Genomic DNA, 16,031 nt, shown 5'->3' with positions numbered 1-16,031 from the left:
CATTTTCCCTGTGCCCCAATAAGAACTACCAAAAATAAAACAAGACTCTTGGATCGTGACCATTTCTTCCTTGTCTGACACACATGGCAGGGATTGAGGGGGGCAGCCAGGGACAAATGTGGTTCTGAGAGGGTGTTCTCTGTCCTCCAGGTTTAGGATGCAGGACAATTCTGCTCACACCCTTGCTCCTAAGAAGTGACATCACAGAGAGCTCGCTCACCCAGCACTTGGCGAAAGCAGGTTACAGATGGGGGTCTGGCTGAGGCCAGAAGATGCTCTGAGAGGTAAGGAATGCACTCACACCCCAGGGCCCGAGCAGCGCACCCCCCTCTGAAGGGCCTGGCCTGCTTCGTGGAGGGCCTCGCAGTCCCATGACTCTTCTGAAAGCAGTTCTGCTCCAGCCAATAATAATTATCTCCTTCCATCATCCAGTTTCCTCCTGTTGTGAATACTGCCCACCACTAACTACTGGGGAGATTTCATGTTGACAAGTAAGGACAAAAGCACAACAGCTAGCACTTGAGTTCTTATCTCGGGATTTGTTCTAAGTGCTCTCCTCATATTACTTCCCTTAATCACCCTCCGAAGCTAGAAATTGTAATTCTCCCCATTTACAGATGGGAAAATGGAGGCTCAGAATGATTAAGCAGCTTGCCTTAAGTCACAGTGGAAAGAAGTGTGACTCAACAGAACTCATCCCTTTGAAGGGCTTGAAGGCCTTCAATCGGGTGCCGTCAGTGGGAGTCACGCTCCCTCACTGGCTGAGGATGAGGGTTCTGGGCAGCCAGGTCATTTATACCCCCAAATCCACCATTCTCTGAGCAGACATATGGCCCCTGACCAGAGTCAGCCCTTGGCCGGTCAGCAAGTTCTATGATGGGCGCCCTGCCCTCAGGAAGCACGTGGTCTGGGTGAGATGGCAAGACGAGTAGACGGGAGATGAAGACAGAAACAGTCAGGGTGGATTGTGAAATGTACTCCATCAATTATAAATGTCACTGAGAGGAAGTGCTTTCTAAGTGCATTTTATAGGAACGTAGTTCCGTGAAGTATAATACATCTTCTAAAACGTATTCGGGGCTCAGCTTTCATTCGTGAAGCAGTGGGCTAGGCCGTGCCAGGTTTGTTGTTCTGCACAGGACTTCTTAGGACTTTTCCTCCCCTGATAGGCATGAGGCTCTCCACACTGCATTTCCCTGATCACGAGGTGCCATCAATTCTAAGATGCACCATTTATGCAATCACTGCTCTCCTAGGAAACAAACACTTTCCCGTATGATACATATCAAATGTAAAACACGTGCTGATTTCCAAAGTATTAAAATGTGGAATTCAAAGAAATGTGTTATGAGGCAGGGTTTCCTCAGGACTTTGGGCAAAGGAGATAGCTTCTGCAAGACCTGTGTCCCTCAGTAAAGTCTTTAGACACCATGGGATGGAGGGGTGAGTGTCTCAGAGCTGGGGTGGCCAAGGAGATATTGGGGGAGGCAGCTGAGAAGTGCATCTTGAAATCTGGGCAAGAGGGGGAAAGAGAGGCAGGAGACAGGTGGGGTGGGGGCTGGGACACAGAGAAGGGCTGCCTCCTGTCCCAGGTCCTGTGTGCTGCCTGGCACCCCGTTATGAAGGGGGCCTGCAGGGAACAGGTGGAAGATGTTCTTGGGACATGTTTTCCCACTGCCATTCAGCCAAATGCTGAGTGCAGGGAGCAAGGGGCCGTGACCCCTGCCCTTAGGACCTCACAGTCTATCAAGGAGGCCCTAAAGTCAGCAGTTTCAGCACAGACCAGGCATGGCTATGACAGAGGAAATATGGGTGATTTGGAAGCCCAGAGGAAGGTGCCCTTACTGGCTGGGAAGTGGTCAGAGAGGGCTTCCTCAAGGGCTTCCTGGAGGAAGTAGCTTTTAAGTCAAGGTCTAAAGGATAGGGAGAGGTGAACAAAATCAATAATACAACCTAGATGTTGGGGTAAGGAATGGAGCATTGAAAAAGCTTAGGTTGTGCAAGGTCTCGAGGACCATGGGAGGACATATGGATCTCACCTTGCAGGCAGTGGAGATGTGGTGTGGAGTTTAAGACCCAGGGCTCTGGAGGGAGGTCACACTGAGTCCAAGTCCCTACCACAACCTTCCTAAATTTGTGACCTTGGCCAAGTTAGTCTCCAGAGCTAAACTCGGCTTTATCATCTGTAGAATGGGAATGGTGACAGTACCTATCACAAAGTTTGTTGTGGAGGTCGTATAGGAAAGAGTGTGTAGAGTGCTGGGCATGGAGCACACGGTCAGGAAAGAGCCCTGGCACCAGGGTTGGACAGTAGGGTTTCAGGTCAGGGTTGGACCACGAGGGTTCGGGTCCGGCTCCATCGCATGTGAGATGGGGTCCTCATCACCTCATTGGACCTCTGTCTCCCACCTATTCAAGGGAGATGATACCTGTCCAAGGTATCCTCCTAAGGTAGGATTTTTTAAAAATAATTTTTTGGTTGCACTTATGAGCACAAGGAACCTGGAGGTATCAGTCCAGGCAGGTATTCTGCTTACTATTTCTTTCTCAACTCCTGCCCTTTCTTGGATCTATTCACACTCCTTCCATTTGCACTGACTGAGCACCAGACATATTCTGAGACCCCAAGCTGCCCCCCAGCTTCAGCCCCTCAGATTCATCCCCAGGCTCCACCCTGCTCTGAACTTTCCATCCTCTGACTGTTCCATAGGCTGGATATTGGGCTGTTTTGTCTTGAAAAGCCAAAGAATGAATTATTTAAAATTGTTCTAGGCTCAGGGGAGTAAGTTGATGACCTCACATCATCTGGGGTTTTCACTTGGGGTCTCCAACCCTGAGACTTTCTGCTGTCGCTCCCTACATAGGATCATGGCACAGGCTTGGGCATATGGCCTTCTCTCCTTTTTTGGCTTTGGACCTCACCAGTGCAGAAGGCCTAGGGTTTTCCAAGCTCTCGGCAGGGAGGAATTCCTTTCTGTGTCAGGATCCTCCTGGCTACAATCCTCGGAAGGAGGAAGGAGCCTAAGAGGGAGGGTGAATATCTTCTTCAAGTTGGGGCCAAGAAGAAATAGAGAAAGATGCCATGGGAGGAGACAGAGGAGGCTTCTCTGGATCTGAGACCTTGCTGGTCTTGGTTCCCACTGAGTAAGTCTTAACCAAGGCAACTTTGAATAAGCCACATATCTCTTTGTGTTCAAATTACTTTTTTTAACTCAATAGGTGCAATTTTTACTACTGCATTTACTGCCCAAATCCTCACAATCAGCCTTATGGATTATTATGTCAATTTTATAGATGGGAAAACTAAGGCACAGAGAGGCAAGATAACGTGGTTTTGTTGACAGAGCCACTAATGGCTGTAATGGCGATTGAAACCAGGGTTTGCAAACTCCAAGCCCATGAGCTCACACACGATGCACCCAAACTCTCCAAATTACTCTTCCCTGTTTCATCCCAAAGGCCAGTCCCTTTGGGCTTCATGGAGCTCTTTCAACGTCCAGACCCACGTATCTGTGATTTTCCATGGACATACCCTATATCTCTCTTCCACCAACTCACTAATCATGATATCCAGTATTTCCCACAGATTTTGCCATCCATTTCGTAAGTCTCCCATGTAGCTGTAAGTCTGTTATTTTAGAGGAAAACAAAGTCAACATAAATATAATCCTTTATCCGATCATTTGGTGTTTGAAAAGCACAGGAACTGGGGAAATAGCAGAGGAAGCAAATAAGTTCTGAGGAAGTGAGAGAGGGTGTCCGCACTGGGAGGTTAAGCCCAGGGGAAATGGGGATGAACCACAAGTCTCCATCCGGAAGTGGGACCAACTTCAGTGTTGCTAGCACATGGGTCTCCAGCAGGATCACCAGGAGTCATGGCTGAGCGGGGGCTCTGCACACAGCCATGGGAGGAGTAGCCATAGAGTGTCCAACACAGGAGCCTGTGTGGGGTCCCACCTGCTCCCCAGCTCAGGTGCAGGTGGTACAGGTGGTTAGAACCACTGGTCCGGGAGACATATGATCCAGGCTCTGACAGTCAAGAGGAAGGAGATTGCAGAGGCCTGAATCAGCTGTTGTCCACCACAAGGCAGACCCTCAGAGCCTGACCACAGATGTCATCCTAATGTTGCCCAAAGAAGGCCCTGCCCAGTCTGTGCTTTATCCCAGCAACCTGACCTGGCTCACCATAAGGCAAGAAGATCCATGGGAAGCCAGGTGGCCCCCGGGAAGGCTGCATAAGGCCTGCTATTGAAATCTCTCTTCTTGGGGTCGGGGACAAAGCAGCACTTCTTTGCAGTGCAAATGGACAGTATATATTAAGAATATTAAAAAAATATATCCTTTTTGGTTCTATTTTTGGGACCCTATTCCAAGGCAACAATCAAAATGACAGAAATAACTACCTGCTTAAAGATATTCTGTGGGGCCTTATTTATAACTGGAAGTAATCTTTACGTCCAACAGCTCGGAGACAGTTAAGTAAACCGTAGTCTATCCACCTTCTAGCCATTATGTAGACAGTAAAAGTCGTGTCATGAAGACTTTATATTAATAAGAGAAGATGATTATAATACAATAATAAATGAAAAAGCACAAGAGTATAAAACTTTATTTAATCATGGTAGGTTGCAAAAATGACCACAGTGGTTTGTAGATTTCGCTACCAAGAGGTCATCTTTCCCTCCCCTCTTGAGTCTGGGCCGGCCTTGTGACCAGCTTGGACTAACAAAATATGGGGTAAGTGACAAGGCACAAATGCCAAGCCTGGACCTTGAGAGGACTTGCGGCTTCTGCTTCTCTCCTTGCTCTTAGAACTAGCACCAGGAAGGCTCATCTAGTCAGCTAAGACACCCTTTGTCACCCTAGTCACCCCTGTCCCACACCGGCTGATAGCCAGCCAATCATGGGACGTTGAGTGAGGCCTTCCAGGGCCTACTGGGTACATAAGTGGGCCTAGCTGAGGTTGGCCAAGCTCTGACCAGAACAGAAGAACCACATAGCAGAGTCATGAACCATTGTTGCTAAATTTTGGGGTAGTTTGTTACGCAGCAGTGGCTAACTGATAGTCCTGTTTATGAGTATCATTAGGTGCAAGAGAGGGCATTTACAGTGGGGAAAAAATCCTGGAGGAAAAAATTCCAAAATCCAGAGACTAGATTGATTAAATTGTGAGATTATGATCATTTTGAATAGATTATCCGTTTCAAAATTTTAAGACCATGTTTAAGCTATTTACAATGAAAAATGCACGCACATTTTACAAAGTGAAAACAGGAGCTGAATTTCCTTCTCTGAAGAGTTCTAATTCTAACCTCTGCATATTCGTGTTTTGAGTGGTGACCTCCTCAGTCTGCCTACCATGGATACAAAGGGATGCTTGAGCTGTGTCCTCCAGATCGGGCCAGATTGGTGGGTTCTGGAGGGCTGTCCCCCAGACACTTGGCCTCTCTCCCAGAGGCTCTGAAGTGGGAAGAATGGGAACTGTCCTTGGTGTTTTCAGTAGCTCCCGTCCTTGAATCCCTAAGGCATTCCCCGTCCATACAGGGCAGGCAGTCCCACACCCCCATTATTTTTTAATTGTTTCACTGTGTTTGGAAAGCTCCAGAACCAGAGCCAGCATAGCAAAATGAACCTGGCATTTGGAATATAAAGGCCTGGGCCCAAATTACAGCTTTGCCCTTCCTGGCTCCTGCTTCTGCTCCTGGGTACCAACCAAGCTTCAGGGCCTGAGCTAGGCCTGAATGTTTAGAGATGAATCAGACATAGTCTCTTGGGGAGTCCTTGGTCTTATGGGGAGACTTACCCACTCAAACACCACAGTTAGCGTGGCCCCATAACCTACTGTTCAAGCTGGGCTCTTTTTGAGAGTGGAGGGGGCTGACTAGAGTAAACAGGGGCTCTCTGAGCTACCGGGCACCTGCAGTCACTCTCTGGAGCCCATTCTCTCTGTATGGAGCTGTAGTCTAGAAGTGCAGTCCAGCAAACAGGAGAAATTCAAACCAATGAAAAAGAAAATCACGGCTTTCCTTTGAATGCGTGAAAGTGAATTACACTGATTGTTCACAGTTACACCTCTCCTATTTTTCCTTTGCTCTGGAGTCTTTCCTAACTGAAGCTACTCCAAAACCCCTCACATGTCAAACCTCAGAAAATTCTCTAGGACACCTGGTGCATGTGGATTTTCTCCTTTCTCCCACTCCCTTCCTTTCCAGCTCTCAGCTCTGTGTTCTGTCTCTCCCTCCTCCCTCTCTAGATCCAGCTGTCTCCCTCCATTATCTAGAGGGGCAGGTGGGAGGAGAGAAAGGGAATCGGATAGTGGAGGACAAAGGACTGAGTGCTCAGGGGTGGGGAAGGAACAGGGAGGCCCGTGTAGATAAATCTGATCAGGTTTATTCTTGGCACACACACAGGTAAGTAACACAGTGTGCCAAGTTCAAAGTTAGAACAGGCCTACCTGAAGGAGAAGCACCTAATCCAGATGACACTTAATAAATAGTGACTGAATTATGACTTAAGTGCTCTGTGACTTTAGTCTAATCACTTAACTCTTCTGAGCCTCAAGTTCCTCTTCTGAAAAAAAGTGAAAGAATGAATGATATGAATGAGGACTAAATGAATGAATGTTCCTGTGGCAGTCACAGTCAGCTGACCAACAAAGTTTGGTCCCCGCACCCAATCCATGCTCAGAAGTGGTTGCTCATCCAGGACTACATTTCCCAGACTCCTTTGCATCTGGATGGGACCATGACTGTTCTTTGCAAATGGAATGTGAAGATAAGTCATGCCTGTCAGTTCCAGGACAAGGTGGTTAAGTATCAATCACCTTCATTTTCTCTCTGCACCTGCTCCCTCCTTCCAGTCTACAGGCTAGATAATTCTGGGGTCATCTCAAGGCTGCAAAATAGTGGAGCCATAAGATGAAGGAGGTTGATTCCAGCAGCAACCACCTAGAGCAGAAGCGTACATTCTGGACTCCCCACAAATGAGAACCGCAATGTTATTGGGGAGAACCAATGAAATCTTGAGGTTGTTGCCGCAGTTAATCCATTCTGGCTAAGTCCCCTGCCTCTCAGGGTGGTCATGCAGATAAATAAGGTTGGTGTATTCGCTTCAGTGGTATTCCAAGCCCTGCCTACTCCCAGCCCCATCCCCCCCCACACCAAGAAAATATTTGTTCACGTCTAAATCCCTGGAACCTGTGAATCTGGCCTTATTAGAAAAAAAGGTCTTTGCAGAAGTAATTAAGGATTTTGAGATCATCCTGGATTACCTGGGAGGGCTCCAAATCCAACGGTAACTGTCTCTGTGAGACAGACCAGGAGACATGGAAGAGAAGAAGACCGTGCGAAGACAAGCAGAGACTGGAAGGACACAGCCACAAGCCCGGGAAGGCCCAGGCCACCAAAAGCTGTGAGAGATAAGGAAGGATCCTCCCGAGAGCCTTTGTAGGTAGGGAACCTGGCCCTGGTCGCCTCTTGATGTCAGACCTCTGCCCCCAGAACCGTGAGAAAATAAGTTTTGATTGCTTTAAGCCACCAGGTTTGTGGCAATTTGTTACAGCAGCCCCAGGAAATGAACACAGTGAGGTATGTACCGGGCCCAGCAAGGTGCTGGGCGTGGAGAAGGCACTCAGTCCACAGTGAGTTAAAAAATCAGCCCTGAGCACCTCCACAGTTTGCTCCTTAGAGACAGGGTCTTCTGGGAGATTGTGTCCCCTGAGAGCAGACATAGTTCAAATCTGTCTTGTTATCTACCAGAGAAGGCTCTGGTGGGACTCATGGAGGTATTTGCACTCAGAGTCAATGGAGACCTTGAGCTTCTTGTTATTTGCGGATCACAAGCATACATATTTATCGAGGTGCAACAAGGGGATTAAAAAGACTTTCTCTGCAGTGTCTCTTTTTATTTATTTATTTATTTATTTATTTTAAAAAAATGTTTTATTTTTTAAATTTCTTTTCAGTGTACCAGAATTCATTGTTTATGCAACACACCCAGTGCTCCATGCAATATGTGCCCTCCATAATACCCACCACAAGGCTCACCCAACCCCTCACCCCCCCGCCCCTTCAAAACCCTCTCAATTGTTTTTCAGAGTCCATAGTCTCTCATGGTTCCTCTCTCCCTCCAATTTCCCTCAACTCCCTTCTCCTCTCCATCTCCCCATGTCCTCCATGTTATTTCTTATGCTCCTCAAATAAGTGAAACCATATGATAATTGACTCTCTCTGCTTGACTTATTTCACTCAGCATAATCTCTTCCAGCCCCTCCATGTTGATACAAAAATCGGGTATTCATCCTTTCTGATGGAGGCATAATACTCCATAGTGTGTATGGACCAGTGTCTCTTTTAAATGCCTGCAGGAGACAGCTGGTGGGCCCAGCCCGCTCTGGGCAGCCTGGGAGCCAGCATTAGGAGCAAGGGTGGCCTCCCCACCCCACCACGCTCCCACTGCCCTGGGTCCTAGCTCAGACTGAGTCACAGGCTTGGAGAAGACCTTCAGGAGGCCAAGCAGGACCCCTCCTCAGGGTGAGGAGAGGCTGCAGGGAGGGAGAGCCTTCCCAGGCTTGTGGAGAGTGGCTGTGAGGTAGCCAAAGGCAAGACAATGCCAGGGGAGCGGAGTGGACAGCAGTTTATGGCTTTGTAGACTGTCCACCAGTCACATGTGGCTGTTTAAGTTAATCCACTTGAAATAAAATTTAAAAAATTCAGTTCTTCATTCACATTAGTCACTTTTCAAGGACTCAAAAGCCATGTGCCACTCGTGGCTCCTGTATTTGGACAGCTTGAATTTCCACCATTGCTGCCAGGAGGGGTAGGAGTCTCAGCTCTGTATGTCACCAGCATTGTTACCTTGGACAAGTCTGTCCACCTATAAAACGAGGGCAGTCACAGTACCTACTTCATAGGGTTAGGATCGAATAAGATGTTAGGTTCCCAGTACTTAGCACAGCGCCTGCCACATGGTAGTGCCTGGGAACCGAGAGCTCTAATTACGGGTAGAGAAATAGTTTACAGAAGAGGAGTAAGGCGAGAACACTGCCTGGGAGTCACTGGACATGGGCTCCAGCCTTGCTTCTGACACTCTGAGAGTCTGTAGAGAAATGTCTGAATCCCAATCCCTGCACCATTAAAGCTGTGTGGCTTTGGGTGAGTCACTTCCCCTCTCTGGGCTCAGATAGTTCACCAGTGGAAGGGAAGTTCGCATCTTATTAGATCCTATGTTTCCAGGGAAAGTAAAGGGGTTGAAACCTTTAAAAGGCTAATATTCTTTGACTCTGATCTCTGCTTTTAGAAACCCATTGAAAGAAAAGAACCAGAGAGGTGAGCAAAGACAGATGTTCAAAGACTGTCATTGGAAGATAGCTAATAATAACAAAACCTTGAATTTATATAGAAAATTCCTAAATTTATTTTTAGAAAGTATTGCATTTATCTTTAGAATATATTCAGGGGTGCTTGGGCGGCTCAGTCGGTTAAGCATCCGACTCTTGATTTTGGCTCAGGTCACAATCTCAGGGTTGTGAGATCAAGCCCCTCGTCCAGCTCCATGCTGGGCATGGAATCTGCCTAAGGTTCTCTCTCTCTCCCTCTCCCACAGCCCTTCCCCCACGCCAATAATAATAAAAAAAGAATGTATTCTAAACATCATTACTTTGACAGCGGTTTCCTTGGGATGTTGGACTTTGATTGCTTCTTTTTACCTTTCTGTACTTACCAGATTCTCTACAACTTGCCTCTGTTTGTGACTAGAAAACCTGACACTTACAGAAAGCTGTCAACCTATGTGATCTCTAAGGGCCCTTGGAGGGATATTCTATGACTCAGCAAAGGGGGTAGGAATACTTTGTTTGCAGCCTTGACGTCCCCACTTCATTGAGAGGTGGAAGGTGGGGGGGGACACAAAGGAATGTCATTCAGTCCTTGGACCCCCAATGACAGGTACCACTAAGATCAGCTAATGCAGATTGGGGCCCTGAATCCTGCCAGAGTCAAATATGTCCAGAGCTGGGGCTTATTGCTCACTCCTGATCATGGACATCAGACAGGCCATGTACATGCCCTGAGGGAGTTGAGGCATGACGCTAAGCCAAGTGCTTGCTATGTGGCGGGCACTGTATGAATTGCTCTCATGGATTTTCTTCCTTTGAACTTTAAAAACTATTAGGGACAAATAAAATATTTTGCATCTAAATAAACACATGCTGTTCAATCTTTGCTGGAAATTTAAGCAAAGCAAATCAAAACTGGGACTGAGTTTTTTTCATCCAGCCAGTAGGTAACAATTCCTAAATTTGATCGTGTCCAGGCTTGGTGAGTATGTGGGGGAATCGGCCACACTATGCACAGGCCGTGTACATGCATTTGACGATTGGTGTCCATGTTACGGGAAAAAGTATCCTATAAGCGTCAAAATCTGAAAAATGTAGAAATCCTTTGCTCTAGAATTTTTGCTCCGCTATCTGATCTTTATTCTAGGGAAATGGAACGGGCAAAAATTGCAAGGAGCGTTTAATGCAGCACTGTTTAAGTCACCTGACTCTCTCAGCTCTCATCAGCTGGAGGCTACAAGTGAGCAACATTTATTTTGATAGACAAACATCTGGGCTCAGAGGCACAGCTCACAGCTACACAGATATTTCTGGGAATTTGCAGATTCCCTACGTGCTCAGGTGCCCTTTGCTCTGACCTGCTAGTTGGTTCTCCAGCCCAAAGCCTCCTCAAGGAGATGGACTTGCACCTTCTTGGATGCCCCTCCAGGCCCACTCCCCACTCTGCAGGCTGACCATAGGGACGAGAGCCACAGGCTTCTCTCTACCAGTTGGTTTCAGTGAATGGGGTTCAGGAGACCAAAAAAAAGGGTCCCTGGACAGTGAAGTCAGCTCCTCATTCCCCAGCTTGTCTACTGAGGGTCCCAGGCTGCTCCAGGAGACCCTCCTTTTGATGCTGGACACAGCTCCTTTCCCTCATCCCTCAGTCCAGCAGGGCCCCAAAGTGCTCCATCATTTCCCGTGCTCCTTACAACCTGCCCACACCATTGTCAGTAGTTCTAAAGCCTCCTTGATTTTCCCAGTTTGAGTGTACCCTCTAAAATGGTGTGCTGGGAAACACGCTCTCCTAAAAAAAACCAAAAAACGAAAGCCCCCACTCGCATTGTTTGTAGATTTCATTTCCCCTGTGGCGGATTTCCGGCTCGCAGAAATGTAACAGCTGGCAGGGGAAGCGCTCCTGTGAAGCTGGTGTGAGCCGGCTGAGCACACCACCAGCCCTGCCCTTCTTGCAAGACCCTGACCGGTGCAGGGATGTGTTGGGCCGCTGCCTCTGCCATGGCTGCCGTGAGTGATGATGCAGATTGCCCTATTAGGGGGCTCCTACCCAGGGTCCCAGCATCGCTGTGAGCCCTTTGTTCTCATCACCCCAGAGTCTGAGTCCCAAAGACTATGGTGTGAAAACAGCTCCACCAGCCTCCACCTATTCCCTCTGCCTTGTCTCTCCCTCTTCCCCCAAAGTTCAAATCACACCCAGACTGGGCTAGGAAACCATGAGCTGCTGCCATCTTCCATTTCTATGGCTCAGTCATCTTCCTCCCCGGGTTCTGGTCCCCAAACTCTGTCCTTGTAGATCCAATCTCTGTCACACCTGCCCGTTCCAGAACAATGATGGCTGTGAGGGTGGGGATGGTTGGGACAGTCCACCCACCCAGAGAGGGCAACTCTGAGCTCCACTGATAAGCAAACAGGCCCCCTTCCTAAATGTCCAACAACATGGCTTCAATTAAATACACTACTGCTTCCCCATGTGAAACAGTACGGTACAAGCTTTTAGACAAATGTATTCTGGTCTGGGAAAATGACTATAATATTCCGTTACATTAAGGAGCAAGAGGATTTTTTCCTTGGTCAAATGATACGACGTGGATGAAACTTGAGGACATTATGCTGAGTGAAATAGCCTGACACAAAAGGGCGATCACCATAGGATTCTACTTATATGAGTTGTCTAAAGTAGTCAGACTCAGAAACAGAGCGTAGATGGGGCTGACGAGGAGGGAGAGACGGGGAGTTGTTTAATGGGTACAGAGTTTCAGTTTTGCAAGATGACAAAGTTCTGGAAATCTGTTGCTCAACAGTAACAATATAGTTAACACTCCCAAACTGTAGACTTAAAATTGGGTAAGATGGTGAATGTTTTTTGAAAAAGTAAGAGATTTTTTTTTTTTTTTCAAACTAAACCACAAACCACAGCAAATCCCCAAGATTTCTGCTTATCTAGAGATGTGACAGTGAATAAGAACCGTTTTTGCCCTGGATCTCAGGGAGCTTACACTCCAGTGGGGAGACCCGGGAATGGGGAAGGCACATGAATAAACATAACATTACAGGGACGGGGAGTGCTCGGAGGGAGCTGCACACAGTGCTCCCAGCATGTTAAATCATGTGTGGCTTAGGGAATAGGAGGTGAGGTGAGCACCCCAGAACTGAGACCCAGGGGAGAGGAAGAGCTCCCTAGCAGCGGGGGGCACAGGGATGTGCCCTCTGGAGGAAGAGAATGTCTGCATCCTCTTTTGAGTATCTAAAAAGACAAACTCACCCCCGACCTGCAATTCCCTCCAAGTGGCAGGGCTATCACCGTGCCTTATCTTCTTCCTGCCCTTGTCAGTCGTCCAACTTTTCCACAGTGAGCATGGATGGTTTTGCAGTAAGGAAGAGGCGTACGAAAACGATCTTACCGCACAGATGGATAGCAGGGCTCTTTATTTATTTATGCTGTTCCTTGTTTCAAAGAGGATTTCAAGCTGCTTACAATTATGTTAACAATACAGCAGGCTAAAATACCTTGTCACTAAGTAAGAAAAATGAGGGGAAGCAAAAACACGGCTGGAAGAGTCCGATGGGAAAGGCAGGAGGCCTCCCTTCACTCAGAGGGGGCGGCCCTGTCGGGTTCCTCATCACGTCCTGTCTTGTCATCTAATTCAAATATGAAAATTTCTTGGTCCTGTTTTTACACTTTGTCTTCTCAACTCCATTGAAAAATCCTTCACTGCCATTTCCTCTGTCTTTTGTGACTCTGTCACTGAAAATATACCTTTTATTTTTCCATTGTGCCTTTTTGCGGTTTTAAAAATCCATCTTGTCCCTTCCCCATCAGGACCCACCACGGCACAGTGACGGACTCAGAGCTTCCGCACGGTAGGGCCTCGAGTGTCTGCCAGCCAGTGGCTTCCCTAGAACAGAGCGCAACTCACAACCACTCCCTGCAGCACACAGCTGGTGACACGCCTTCTGCACCGGCTCTGGACACGGTTGCCAATTTGATGTATGGGATTTATTATCCCAAGTGGTGGCAGAGAATAGATATTGATTCAAAAGTGTTTAAATAAATAAGTGGGTGCACAATCCAGAAAGGGCTATAGACTGAGGAGATGGGCTTACACAGCCGCTGAAGCTGACTCCTGAAAAAACACTGGTTCTCTCAAAGACTGTGCCTCAGGGCATCATGGAGGGCCTGGACCCCCTTGCATCACGTGACAGGGGAGTGACCTTGGGCAAGTCACAGGAACAAGACCTTTTGGGAGGACTGCTGAGAAGAATGGCTATGTGTGTACATTTGTGTGTGCATATGCACACATGTATATATATATGTGAATGTGTACACAAGCACGCATGTGTGCATGTGTATTCGTGTGTGCAGACGTGTATAGGTGTGTGGATGTGTGTCTTCATATGCATGCATGCATCGTGTGTACACTGTGTGCCTATGCACACATCTGTATACACGTGTGCACAAATGTGCATGTATATGCACACACATGCATGTGTGTATATGTGCACATGCATGCACACATGCATATGTGTATGTGTAACTGTATATGCATGCTTACACATGTATACACATATGTGCGTGTGCACGCATGTGGGCACACACATGTACGGACATGCATATGTATGCACACATGTGTATATGTATGTGCGTATACACGTATATATGTATATGTATTTACCTATGGATGTGGCTCATGCCCTGGCACATAGTAGTTGCCCAATAAATGAAAATACCCTCTTGTAACACCGCCCTTCTATTTCACTTGTGTAGCAGTGAGCAGCCTAAGATAAGAACATACAGAGCTTTTCTAAGTCTCCCCCATACCACTCCACACAGTCATCTCAGGCTTTTTCAGCCTCACTGGTTCAACACTACTACAGTCACCAGCAACAGAAAGTTTCCCTTTGAAATCACTTACAGTACATTCTAGTTACCGTCACTGCATAACAAATGCCCTCAAAATATAGTGGCATAAAACCATTGAATTTGCTCATGGATTTTTATAGATGGAGAATTCAGAGAGTGCACACATCGGGGGCTGGTCTTGGCTCCGTGAGTCTGAGGCCTCAGCGAGGGGTCCCGAAGAGTGGTCTGGAGTCACCTGCAAGCTCCTTCCCTCGAGTGTCAGCGGGGGATGCTGGTTGTTGGCTGAGAACCAAGCTGGGGCTGTCAGCTGGAGCAGCTGTGGGTGGCCTCTTGGCTTCCACATAATATGATGGGTGGCTCCAAGGGGAGTGTCATGAGAGAAGGATGCCCAGGGAAAGCTGGATCACTCTGCATGACTTAGCTTTGGAAATCACACAGTGTCACCTCCATCACATTCTCCTGCCCAGGTGGTTACAGAGCTCTGCCAAGGTCGAAGGACACAGATGCCCCTCCTGACGCAGTGTTGATGTCACATTGTTAGATGAGCACATGGGATGGATCGCATGTTGGCATGGGCATCTTTGGAAAATACAACCTGCCTGTCAGGTAGCTTAGGTGATCTCTTATTTTTCAAAAACACTGAGGAGAGGTATAATTGTCTCCATTCTAGAAATGGACAAACTGAGATTTAGAGATACAAAGTAACTTGCCCTGGTTACTTTATTTAACCACTATGAACCTCAGTTTCCGCATCTATAAAATGGGTAGAAAAATCTCTACCTGACTAGATTGTTATGATCTGGCAGTGCTTATTATGATAGGGTGTTGGAAGTTTGGAGTTGGGGAGGCATTTTGTGATCTCTAACAGTCTGTGTTAGTGCCGAGTACTACTCCGTATTGTTGTAGCTTCATTATTTCCTTGCCCTTCCCCTGCAGCCGCACAGGCAGCTAGGGACCCGAGTTTTTCTCCACACCCTTTGGAGAACAGAGCTTGTCCCAGCATTTTGGAGGGGGGCTCACTTTCAGACAGCAGTAGAGCTTATGGTCCACCTTCCTTGCCTATTTCCCTACCTTGTGAAGAGTGCTAATGTTTGCTTACAGATTCCAAACGTGTAACCCGTAATAACTCATTCAGTCGATTATGAGCAAGTAGCCTTTTGGTCGTACTTGAAATGGCTCTGTTGCATGCACCGTGTCTCTCTCCCCCAGGGGGAGTGGGAGGAAGGACTGGCATTTTTGCATTAGTTCACGGGCACCAGAAGGGCTCTTCTGGCTCCTGGATGGGCCAAGGACCATCTGGGAAAACCACTCCTCTGGGGATTCATTCCAGGCCCTGTGTCCCTCCTTGTCAATCTACCTGTGAGGTCTAAGGCCTTAAAAGACCCCCTTGCGGCTCACTGGTCATATCAAGAGGCACAAATCTCTGTCCATGCCTCCAAACTGTACTTCGACAGTCTCTAGGAGGCCGCTTGGCAGAGCAGGCTGTCCCTGGACCTGGCTGGCTGGAACAGCTGTGAAGGCCTCACTGCTTTCAGCTTCTGCTTGGCTGGACTTTAAAAGGTGGGTTTCTCTTCCTCCGCTTCAAATCTTCACTATCCCTAACACTCATCATTATCCTAAACAAAGTTAGTTTAAAAAAATCCCAGCAACATAGTTGAGAAAATTGAGGCTCAGAGAGGTGCCGTGACCTGCCCAGGGTCACACAGCATTTAAGTGCCAAAGGCTCCGGAGGGTTTGGATGCTCCTATGGGTATTTGCCAGCCCCCTAGTAGCTGATAAGCCCAACCTCTTGGAGCTCTAACTCCTCCTCCTTCCCTTGTCAACAAAAGGAAAATGATT

At 47.6% G+C, this 16,031-nt stretch overlaps 1 protein-coding gene across 1 annotated transcript in view; it reads right to left on the bottom strand.

Moving 5' to 3' along the window:
- The window catches only part of KCNIP1 (potassium voltage-gated channel interacting protein 1), a 344,764-nt gene that overhangs the window by 297,304 nt on the left and 31,429 nt on the right, over positions 1-16,031 (bottom strand). The window lies entirely within an intron of this gene.

The sequence above is a fragment of the Lutra lutra genome, chromosome 5 (genome assembly GCF_902655055.1).
Source record: "Lutra lutra chromosome 5, mLutLut1.2, whole genome shotgun sequence".
NCBI lineage: Eukaryota > Metazoa > Chordata > Mammalia > Carnivora > Mustelidae > Lutra > Lutra lutra.
The sequence above is the reverse complement of the archived record's forward strand: the minus strand, read 5'-3'. Positions and strand labels throughout refer to the sequence as shown.